This window comes from Acomys russatus, chromosome 31, assembly GCF_903995435.1.
Source record: "Acomys russatus chromosome 31, mAcoRus1.1, whole genome shotgun sequence".
NCBI lineage: Eukaryota > Metazoa > Chordata > Mammalia > Rodentia > Muridae > Acomys > Acomys russatus.
Window position 1 is genome coordinate 24,961,822 of NC_067167.1, and position 10,921 is coordinate 24,972,742.

Here is a 10,921-nt window from a genome sequence, read left to right on the forward strand (position 1 = left end):
ATACAACAAGAAATACACAGAAGAGACAAGTTTGACCCAGACAAGTTAAGATGATTTTTAATACTTCCTACATGTGAAAAATTGCAAAAGCTGAATTTGTTTGGAAGCTGAATTGTTTTCTATGAGAGCACTTAGGTATTTACTGTATAAATTGCTTCGAAATGAAAGAAACATAAGCTTAAGGAAGGACTTTTCATAATCACAGTGAGCAATTGCAGAGTTGTTCTCAAACTCATTCATACACCTGTCAATGCAAAATGATGGAATAATAGCACTCGGAGATTTGGATAGGATATATTATACCAAATGTCTATCTGATGAAGAATGACAAACTACAGCTGTAGAAATGAATATTGAATGCACTATATATTCAAAATACTTCCATCTGAGAGACTACAACAAATGGTTTATAGCTGTCTCACATATTTGTCATTCTTAAAAACGCTTATTCTTGCACTAGAGAAAATACTTCAATTACAACACTCTTCTGCAACATAGTGTGATCATAAATCACAAACTGTCATTATTCAGAAAGTCATTTTATGTTTTGATAAACGGCACTATAGATATATTGACCTCTCTCACTAATCAACTTCTTTCAGCTTTGTTGAGGTATAGCTATCAATCAATCAATATGTTGCACATATAAAAAATAAAATTTGGTGAGCGTGATCTATGTTGTACCTGTGAAACCATCACCACGAAGGATGTAACAACATGAGAGGGAACACAAGGCACAATAGAGATGATCATAACTTTGAGCAGTGTAATTACTGACATAAAAGGCTTAATTAATAAGCATCAACTCACTTAGTCATCCTAAGAAATGGATAGGGTAGGCATTATATTTATCTCCCTTTAAGAAAATAAAGGTTTAAACCGGTTAAGTAAGTTGTTCAAGGCCATTCAACTAAGTTAATACAAATCTGAGTTTAAACTTGGACATTCTAGAATATAAATTATTCATAAAAATATATTGTTCTCTGTATCAATGATAGAAGTAGAAGATAAAGATAGAATTTCTTTCATAAAAACTAAACCACACTTAAAGATCACATGTTAAATTAAAAGTAGTGAATTTTGTTTTACTTGGATTTAACAAAATATATAAACAGAGGTGAAAATTAAGGGATTATTGAACTTTAAATAAATCCTTTGTAGCTACAGATATTATTTTATCAAGATCCCTATAAGTTTAAAAAATAAATTTCTATAAGCAGTAATGTAATAAATGGAAAACATGACCCTAATTTGGTTTGTTTAGTGTCCCCTAAGATTTAGAGGTAAAATATTACTTAACTCAAATGCAGAAGCCTCCTATGACACTGTCTGGGCACACTGCCACCTCTGAAAAGCTCTTTTTTTCCTCTGAAGTTAGGTCTAGCTAAAGGAGAGACAAAAGCCAATGGGTAGCTAGAAATCAATGCTTATAAATTGAATGAAACCATTGGTATTTTTTTAACCCAGGAGAATATTGAGCTCTGGCTGTGTCTTGCCCTAAGTTCTTCCATATCATATAGAGCAATGCTTTGCAGACTGTGCCTTGTACTAAAAGATGCCATTTTACAAACAGTGTTTGACTTCATTTTGAAAATGGAGCATGGACACTAAGCAGTTCCACGTATTCAGAACTGCGCATGCAGCACAGAATTGCCAATGACTTATTCCTAGAAGTGAAAATGGTACCTCCCTACACATTTATTGGGATGAATTTGGACTGCAGAGGTACATAAGCATATTAAATCTATAGCAAGTAAACCAGGGCCAATAACTTATTAGATACACAGAACCAAGGAAAGCATGCAACTCCCTCAAGTGAAGTGCATAGAGGTGGACAGAGAACACATGAGGGTCCCTAACAACCCGTTGAGAATCTTGTGGCTGCTCTCTTCAGAAGGCTGGATGCCTCAGAGGTTCCAAACTGATAATGAAGACCTTCAGAATTCCCTAAGAGTCACAAGTTCCACTGTCAGTAAATAATAGCAGCAACAGTAGCAGCAACAAGGAGGTAGATGCACTCCTCATCAAAGAAAAGGCAGACATTGAAAAGCCATGGCTTTTCCATTATATAGATGTCCTTAAAACTGGACTGTTGCTGTTAATTTAAAGGAGGGGTATAATAAGCATTAATTATTAGCCCCATAATTATTATTAGATGGTATTTTCTAACCCACTAACAACCAATGAGAACATAGATACTTGATTTATTTGAAAATAAACCTTTACCCGGGACAAGGCAGATAGTAACTCCTAAGCTATACTTTAATAACTCCCAGTCTCCCTCCCATTCCATCTGCATCTAATAATTTCCATTTGGGCTACCGCCCACCCATAATCCCAAAATACTTGCTAATGTTCTGCATTTCTTTCCATGTGGAACTTCAGAGCACATGCTCTAGGCAACGTGGCTCTATTCCTAACTCATGGTTACTCTCCTCCTCTTTTTTCCTTTCTATCTTCTCCGAAGATTCTTTGGCTCTCAAAGCCTGGGACCCTCAGCCACGCCTATCCCATTTACCTGCCCAGGAGTGTCAGCTTTTTATTGGACAAATAGGAATAAGTTTTTAGGCAATGTTGCACAGCAATATTTGGGGCACAAAGACAGCAAGTAGTAATTAGCATCAAATTACATCAGATCAACCTCCAACACTGGTCTACCATCTGAAAGTTGCTCCTAGTCTAGTAGAATGTCTTCCATTTTTAATCCCAGTTAACTCCCATTTAATCTTTCCATGAAATTCCTTACATTTCTACCTTGAGGCTTGTCTCAGTCCACTCCATATCCAACCACGCTGACAAACATAAGAGCCATCACAGTAGTTTTGCTTATAAAATTTCCTGATAATAATGTGTGATTTGAAATATAATAGCTGATACTCTCAAGATAGTATTAAATTCTTATAGTTCTATGTACCTTTAGTGAAATTTCGCAAGTTGATTGTTTTAATCATCTCAGTCCTCCTTTTGTGATTACTCTACCTATTTTTTCTATATTTGCTTCTGAGTAGCCATTGTGATGCAATTATTATGTAGTCTGATATTATCACTTGGCATTATATTATTGCAATTTATACCTTGTTAATAAACTCTATGAAGTTTGGATGAATGGAGTCTCAGCTATAGTCTACCACTTACTGAATGTATGAATATGAATAAATTCTATAATGTATAAATTTAAAGATTTACTTTCTATAATGTATGAATACTATGAATCAGCTGTCAAATGAAGATAATATATAAACCATATATTATCCTTATGATAAATTCAAAATATATATAGATTTTTAATCATTTATTTTTCTTGATAGTTATATAATGACAGTGAAAAGTGATTATTGAGTTGTAAGTTCCCTCTGTTTCAAAGTAGTAGACACAGAGATGATTGCAGTCATTGTATGATTGACTTAAAATATAGTATTTTTAAACTTGGTAGATTATATAGATTGGAAAAGAAACTTTTAAAACTGAAAATAAATTACCTATTTTTTTAAACACTGTATATCTACTTACTGGAAGCAGGAAACCAAACAAGAGCCAATTTTGACAACCTCTTTTGTCTCACAACAGAGATGATTTTTAATCATGGTAGTAGTCCAATTCCATTTCCTTTGATGGAGAATAGTGAAAAGTGTTTCTGAAATTCATATTTTTGTAATACATGGTTTGTAAAAATCATTTCTTAAAGCATTGTGATGAGTGAACAAAACACTTCCAAGGAATGCTAGGTCAGAGACTACGTAGCAGAGGCAATGGAAAGCAAGGTAGATTTCACTATAGCACTATAATTCATTGGCCATATCCTACTTCCTATTAAAAAAAAAGATGTGGAAAATATTTGAATGTCAGCAGGAACCGTAGACACAACAGGTGGGAAATGGGTCAGGAGAAAGGCTTGTGTGACTTTAACACAGCTAACAGAAGACTTTCATTACTGTCCATCATCAAGAGTCTACATTGGTAATTTTAAAAACATAAATAACTCACAGACTTCTATAAGTTTAGCCAGAGTAAATTTGTGGTAAACTGAGCCCTTAAATTGACAAGAAAGAAATGAACTCCAGTCACTGGGCTTTTGGGTTATTATTCTAGAACTGACTTTCTTTTTATTGAAAGAAACTTGTTCAGTGAGTTCAAAGTCATTTCTAGATAATTATGTTCTTTTCAATATTTTTATGGAATGGCTGAATGCTTAAGTCCAATGCAAGTACAAGTGAAACGTCTAAAAGCTTTGAGTCATAGTGAGGAAGGAAGCAGATTCTGTACATGGATTGACACATCTGGGGACAAGTTCCTGGTCAGCCCCATGTCTTGTGCCTGATGTATGGGCTTCCACAAATTAATCTTCCCATCCAGCTCTGGTGGGCAACCAGGAGCAACAGTAATCATCTGTACTGTTTATAGGACCTCTGGAAACCTTCTGACCAACAGCTCTAAGGGAAGACTCCCAAACCTGGCATAGGGCTTCTTCTTTAAGAACCTATATTTTCTGGAAGGAGCATGATTTTCCATGTGTGGCAACACCTTTGAAACTCACTGTAAATGTACTTTAGAACTTTATAAAATAGTAGGTTTCCATGTAACCTTTTAGTGTCAGTTATCCCTGTCATTGCTCATTCTCTGTCCTACTATCCCCACTTATAACCTTTCCCATTGTTATCCCTTCTTGCTTCATATCACCTGTGTTCTACCATCCCTCTCCCTTAAGGTGTTTTCTTCCTCAAAATCCAATGTTCCCTTTTTAGTCTGCTGACTTTTACATTTACCCCAACTTAACCACATACATATAAAGGTCCACAACTCCACATTCTAATAGAGGACTAATATTCAAAATATATAAAGAACCCAAGAAACTAGATACCAAAAAAGTAATCCAATAAAAAAATGAGGTATAGATCTAAATAGAGAATTCTCACCAGAGGAATCAAGCAAACGGCTGAGAAACACTTAAAGAAATGCTCAACACCTTAGCCATCAGTAAAATGCAAATTAAATCTACATTGAGATTCTGTCTTACACAGACCAGAATGGCCAAGATCTACAACAAAAGAGACAGCTCACACTGGGGAGGATGGGAAGCAAGGGGAACACTCCTCCAGTGTTGGTGGAGTATGTGGCATTTCCTCAGGACTTGGGAATTGATCTACTTCAAGATGAATACAACAAGAAAAAACAATAATCCTGAATGAAGTAACCCAGACCTAGAAAGACAAATATGGTATGTGTTCATTTATAAGAGCAGGCTCAATTTTCTTAACAATTATTTTTTATTATGAATTTATTAACTGAGCCTAACTCCCTTGTAACCCGACTAACCTAAACAGGAGGAAAAGGAGATTAAAGAAGACAGGAATGAAACCTTCTGGGTATCAGTTCCTAGGAACGATTCTCCTGGCATAGTCAGCAGGAATTCTTCTGCTGGAATCTGGAGCAACTGGAATCCGGAGCAGCAGCTGAAGGCTTGAGCCCCGAAGTCTTCACTAGAGTGGTTCTCTCAAGGAGCATCTCAAAGTGGCGCAATGAACAGCCAAATAATCCCAAGTCTCAAAAGATGCCACCCCTTTGCTTTGGGCTCACATTTATCTCTTCTCTCAAAATTTGTTGAAGGATGTTTTTCAGCTGGTAATGATCAAGCTCTCCCACAAGGTGGAGATAAACATCACCTGCTCTCTCACAAGTCTGTTCCTCATCACACACTTGAGATCTAAACAAAAAATGTTTTTCTCTCCTTTACATAAGTCGATACTGGCTATTAAGTAATGATAATCAAGTTACAATCCACAGACTCGAAGAGGTCAAATAAAGAGGAAAGCTCTATGGAGGGTGCATAGACCTCCCTGGGAAAGGGAAATAGAATAGATTTTGCAAATGGACTGTGGACAGGTGGGGATAGGAGCAAGAGGGATCAGTTGGTGGTGAGGGGAGGTAATACAGTGTGAGACAAATGGAAACAGGGGCCATTTGGAGGGTGGTGTGGAAACTACTGCAGTGGACACTTCCTGCAATCTATGAGGGTGATTCTAGTGAGGCCTCCTGGTAGTAGAAGCTACCAAGTCTGAACTGGTTATTTCTTATAACCAGGCAAGGCCTCCAGTGGTGACTGGAGTTATATCAAATCAAGTTTTTGGATGACAGGGTTCTGTGGAGATCCCTGAAATAACCCAGACTGATGCTAGGACAGAGGACCTCTCCCCAAAACTGCCAGCAAGGCACCATTGCCTAGGATAACATCCACAGAGTTCATTGAACACAGAGAGGTCAAGCTGGCACCTGCCTGGTTTCTTTAATGTAGGGAATTACTCTGCAGGCTACCAAAAAAAAAAAAAAAAGAAAAAAGAAAAAAAGAAAGAAAGAAAAAGAAAAGAAACCTGAAAACCAACCAACCCAGCCACAAAATCTTTGACTTAGAATCTGTTCTGCCTGCAGTATGTGCTGAGACAATGGTGACACAGAACTTGTAAGAGTGACCAACCAATGTTTCATTTCACTTGCTGCCCACTCCACTGCACAAGAGCGAGCTCATGCCTGGTACTGCCTGGATAGCTAGGAACCAGAGACTAGATATACCAAAGACTTAGGGTAGAAGCAAACAAGATTCGCAATGTAAAAAAAGTCAGTAAAATTATTCCTAATGATATTCTGCTATACTCACAGATTGATGCCTTGTTCCTTCATCATGAGAGAGGCTTCCTCTAGAAGACATTATGCAGAAAAAGAAAACAAAGTTGGTAGTCTTTATCAATTTCCTCCCTTGCAGAAGAAGTATGAGGGCAGGGGAGAGGTAGTAGGAGTCAGAGGGGATGGAGCAAATGAGGAGAGCATGGTTCCCTGAATCAGCTAAGCAGAAGGGCTCATAGAGACTGATGCATCAAGTATGGGGCCTGCCTGAGTCTTCACCAGGTTCTCTGTATATACAATTAAGGCAGTTACTTGGTGTTTTTGTGGGAATCCTAACAGTGGGAATGGGTGTGTTCAGGATATATTCTATAAGAGAAGAATCTATTTATAGTAATTAAAAAACAGATGTAAAGGTTCAAAGCCAGGACCCACATATAAGGAAGCATGTGTAGAATATATCTTTCTTGGTCTGGATTGCCTCTTTTAGTGTGACTACTGCCAATTTCAGTAAGTTATTTTTCCTTATATCTGGAAAAATTCAATTGTCTATTCATACTATCTTTTCATTGGTTTATGAACAATGAGGGTGTTTTAATTTTCTAGCAATTGAGAATGAAGCATACTTAAAAATGGATCAGTGTCTCTGTAGTAAGACATAGAGTCCTCTGGGTTTATGTTCAGGAGTGAAAAGGCTTGTCTGAACAAGTAGATCAATTTCCAGCTTTTTAAGGAAGCGCCACAGTGATTTCCACAGGGATGGCTTCATGTTTTATGACCACCATCAGTTAATGAGTTTTCACCCTTCCCCCACATCCTAGTTATCGCTATCTGTCTCCCCCCCCCCCCCCCCCGCATGCATTTCCTTGATTGCTAAGGCTCCTGAAAGCTTGTGAAAATAGTTCTTAGTTCTTAGTTGTTTATATTTCATCTTTTGAGAGTACTTTGTTCAGTTTTATAGACTATTTTTTTAATTGAATTGTTTTCATTTTGGAGTTTAGTTTTTCTTTTCTTCCTTCCTTCCTTCCTTCCTTCCATCCTTTCTTTCTTTTTTCTGTCTTACTTTCTTTCTTTTTTGTTCTTCATGGATCCCTTAGACTAATATGTGAAATGTATAGTTAGCATAGATTGTTCTCCATCCTGCAAGCTACTCTTCCCCTGTTAATGGTATCATATCTGTACAGAAGGTGTTTTTATTTTAATGAAGTTATACTAATCAATTGTTGGCTGTATTTTTTTCAGCTACAGAAAATCCTATTTAGAAATTACCTAGCTTTCCAGACCTAAAAACATCTTAATCCGTAAACAACTAAGGTTAATTGTAATACTAAATTATCTGGTCTTCAACTCCATCAGAGACTTGAGAAGGAATAAAATCCATTACGTGAGTAAACAGAGAGTGCAGGTTAACAACTTCCCAAATGAGAAGATGACAGAGACGGTTTGCTGCTTGTACTGTCACCTAAAGATGTATTTATGTCTAGATAGATTTTTAAGTGGATAGATATGAGATATGATAGATACTGATCTACCTTCAGAATATTAGACTCACCAACATAGGAAAGATGTTTTCTTCATGTTGTCAAATACAAATAGACAAAACTTACTCCCATAAGAATGGCTAAGATCAAAAATTCAAGCGACATCACATGCTGGTGAGGACGTGGAGAAAGAGGAACACTCCTTCTTTGCTGGTGTGAATACAAACTAGTACAGCCACTTTGGAAATCTATCTGGCGCTATCTAAGAAAACTGGGAATAAGGCTTCCTCAAGACCCAGCTATTCCACTCCTTGGCATATACCCAGAAGATGCTCCAGCACACAACAAGGCCATATGCTCAACCATGTTCATAGCAGCCTTATTCATTCCAGAACCTGGAAACAGCCTAAGTGACCTTCAGTAGAAGAATGGATAAAGAAACTATGGTACATTTACACTATGGAATACTACTCAGCTATTAAAAACAAGGAAATCCCGAAATTTGTGGACAAATGGATCGAACTAGAAATGATCATAATGAGTGAGTTAACTCAGAAGCAGAAAGAGTCAAATGGTATATCTTATATCTTTTCTTTTCTCACTTGTGTCTAGAAACTAGCCCATGGAGCATGTCCCATAAAAGTCTTCACTTACCAGGAAAGTGGGACAGACGGGAGGACATCTTATTGGGACTCTGGGTGAGAGAAGCATGGGAGAATGGGGTAATAGAAGGATCCAGAGGGTCCTAGAAACCTACAAGAAGAACATTATGATGGGCAGATCTGGGCCCAGGGGTCCTGCTCAAACTATGGCACCAGCCATGGACAATATGTGCAGTAAACTTCAAACTCCTACCCAGATCTAGCCGATGGACAGGACATTCTCCACAGTTTAGTGGAGAGTGGAGACTGACTGTCATATGAACTCTGGTGTCCCATATTTGACCACGTCGCCTGGATGGGAAGGCCTGGTGGCACTCAGAGGAAGGATAGCAGGCTACCAAGAAGAGACTTAATACCCTTTGAGCGTATACAGGGGAAGGAGGTCCCCCTCAGTCACAGTCATAGGGGAGGGGTGTAGGGGGAAAGTGGGAGGGAGGGAGGGATGGGAGGATACAAGGGATGGGATAACAATTTAGATGTAATATGAATAAATTAATAAAGTTTAAAAAAAGAAAAATACAAATAGCCAAAATACTGTGAATGTAACATTGATATAATATCTGATTTTTTGTGCTTCCTCTTGCTGTAGGTAGTTTATTTTATATATGTATATTAATATAAATGTATATATAAAAATAAAAAAATTTAAAAGACAGAACAAACAAACATAAAAAAGATATTATATAGCTTTGTCTATAAACTGAAATATGCATCCTACTTTTTCTTCTAGAAGTTTGGAGTATCAGCTCTTATCTTTAGGTCCTTGATACGTATATTGCTATTTAGCGCTGCCAGTGTACACATGGGTATAGCACCATAGGCTAGAGCATGGGTAGTCTCTCTGGGATTTTATCCCAGATGAAAATTTACTCTCCTCCTAAAAGCCATTAGTTGCCGATAGCTCCTCAACCAGGGCTCAAAGTTCCTCATCTCCTTTTCATTCCATACTGGGACTTTTTTTTCTGGCTTGATCTTGTACATACCTTTGGAATGCAGTCACAGGTGCTATCAATTTATTTATGCAACTGCCATGTTGTATCCAGAAATCTCCCTCTTGGGATAGGCACTTGCCCATGGGTGCCCACAGAGACTGAACCAACAGTCAAAAAGCATTCACAGGCTGGACCTAAATCCCCTACACATATGTCACAGATGTGCCGCTTGGTCATCCTGTGACTCCCCTAACAATAGGAGTAAAGGCTGTCTCTGACTGTTGCCTGCTTTTAGATCCCTTTCCTCTAACAGGGCTGTCTTGTCTGGCCTCAGTGGAAGAGGATGCACTTAGTTTTGCTGCGACTTGAGATGATGCCAGGGTGGGTTGGTACCCCTTGGGTGCCTCATTGTCTCTGAGAAAAAAGGAGCGAGGGAGTTGAGGGAGGGAGCATGAAGGTGGGGCTGGAAGGAGAGGAGGGAAAGGGGCTGGGATTAGGCTGTAAAGTGGTTAAGTAAATAAATAAATAAATAAATAAATAAATGAAAAGACAACCAGATAACAATAAGTAATACTTATTTTTTCTTCTAGAAAGGAATCATAGCCAAATCCATTAGTCTGTGATGCTCCACATTCTTGTTGAGTCATTGTACTCAAGACAAAAAATGTGCCCACAGCTATGTCAAGAATGTACTCAAATCATTTTTCTTGTAGCTTCCTTGATAACCCATGCCATATATGTTGCCCATCTTGTTATTCGTTTGTCCCCCCCCCCCAAAACCTGAGTATGTCTCTCTTAAGAAAAGAAAGAGTTCATAGGTGTCATTATAACAGATTGGCCAGCAGTAGAACCAGGAATGAAGGTGTGAGGTGACATTTGTGGAATGTAAGAGGAAAGCTGCCATCAAGGTAATTACCTCTTCCCTCTAAACATGTGATTAAAACACACATGATTCTGGAATCCCTGGAAATAGTGAAAATAGTAGACCTCTGTTGAAAGAGAAGGCATAAAAATCAGTTTGTCTTAACTCTGGTTTTGCTCCAACATAAAGGTAAAGGCTTTCCTTGTCAGGCTGTTTTCCTCCAGCTTCAAGAGAGAATTTTGGATGAGGGGTGGAGAGCCTGGCTTGGGAGAATATATACTGTACTGGGTGGTGAAATAAAAAAAAAAATGAACCAGTTGATATATATGTCTTTCGAACTCTACTGAACTAATAAAACCATTTCTGGTATAT